Genomic DNA, 1,396 nt, shown 5'->3' on the forward strand with positions numbered 1-1,396 from the left:
CTGGGTCTTCTTCTGTTTCCCTGTGTTGGGTTTCAGAACAGGCTCCAATCCAGGTTGTAGGGTAAAGGTTGTTGGAGGGGTCAGCTTCACTCAGCTAGCTCAGCTAGCTTACTGTTTGAGCAGGAGCGCGCTAGCTCGGCTGCTCGGCGTGCACGCTGCGCGGGCAGGGACGGGGAGTGGGCAAGAACAGCTCGTGCATGAGACAAACCTCACTTTTGATTGGCTGTTCGTCTCCGGGTCGGAGAGATTTTAACAGAGGGCAGAAGGACCACCGGGAGGAGCCAGAGGACTTTTTTTCCCCCCTTTTTCCCCCCCAGAGATTATCTGTCTAATATCAATCTGTCAGGACATAGTGACAGTTTTAACAAATATGTCAAAAAAGTTACAGACTGCAGCTTTAATGATTCTAGTTATTTTCCATACAAGTCTTAAATATAGGATGGTGTTCTAAAGCAACACACAAGTGTTTGAACTCATTTATTTTTCCATTTCCTTGTTATCAATAGGGGTGTAAATCACCAGATTTATTACGATACGATATTACATCGATATGTTTGGATGACGATTCGATATTTCTCGATATCACAAAATGTGATTTCAGTTCAATTCAATTCATATGTCTGTGATCGATATAATGCGATATCATATGCCCATCTAACACAATGACTGTTAGATGGGCATATGATATCGATTCACACTGAGTATATGATGATGATATAGATTGATATTTTCATTTTGCCTCAAAATAACTGAATCATGAACCATTCAAATCGATACATCGATATAGATCGATGTATTGTTACACCCCTAGTAATCGATAACAGCAGGAACATTACAAACTTCTTTTGGTTGTAAAACTAGGGCTGTTAAATTAATCGAGTTAACTCTGATTAATTTTAGTGCTGCATGGGCATAGATTAAAAATTTTAATCGCAATTAAAATTTACAATCACTTCACTATGGCTGAATATGTAGGTTTGTATATTGCACTGCACTCAGTGCATGCCAGGTCATGTTTGTAAATGAAGAAGTGGTTCTCAAGCAGTTTACCTGGATGAATAAAGGTTAAATAAATGAAATTAAAAAAAACTCCATGTGTAACACATTATGTACAGGTTTTTTTTTCTTTTTGTCTTCTTATGGCTTATTTTTATTTATTTATGTTTTGCTGACAATGTTGACCTTAGTATCTATCTTTCATTCCTCATGTAGTACTCTTTTGGAATGAAAATCCTTGAATTCTTGATTTAACCATTACTCTGCACAAAATTTGACTGACTCAAATACGTGTGTAGCATTTTTAGGTCCTGTTATATATACAAAAATCATGTCTAAGCATCAATTTTGTTTTCTAAATAAAAACATTAAAAACTAATTAATAACTCAAGTAATTTAT

General features: G+C 36.5%; 1 protein-coding gene across 1 annotated transcript in view; it reads left to right on the plus strand.

The window, feature by feature from the left end:
* The window catches only part of gpc4 (glypican 4), a gene marked incomplete at its 3' end in the record, with an annotated part of 59,838 nt that overhangs the window by 40,076 nt on the left and 18,366 nt on the right, over positions 1-1,396 (plus strand).

Source organism: Austrofundulus limnaeus, unplaced genomic scaffold (genome assembly GCF_001266775.1).
Source record: "Austrofundulus limnaeus strain Quisiro unplaced genomic scaffold, Austrofundulus_limnaeus-1.0 Scaffold475, whole genome shotgun sequence".
Classification (NCBI taxonomy): Eukaryota; Metazoa; Chordata; class Actinopteri; order Cyprinodontiformes; family Rivulidae; genus Austrofundulus; species Austrofundulus limnaeus.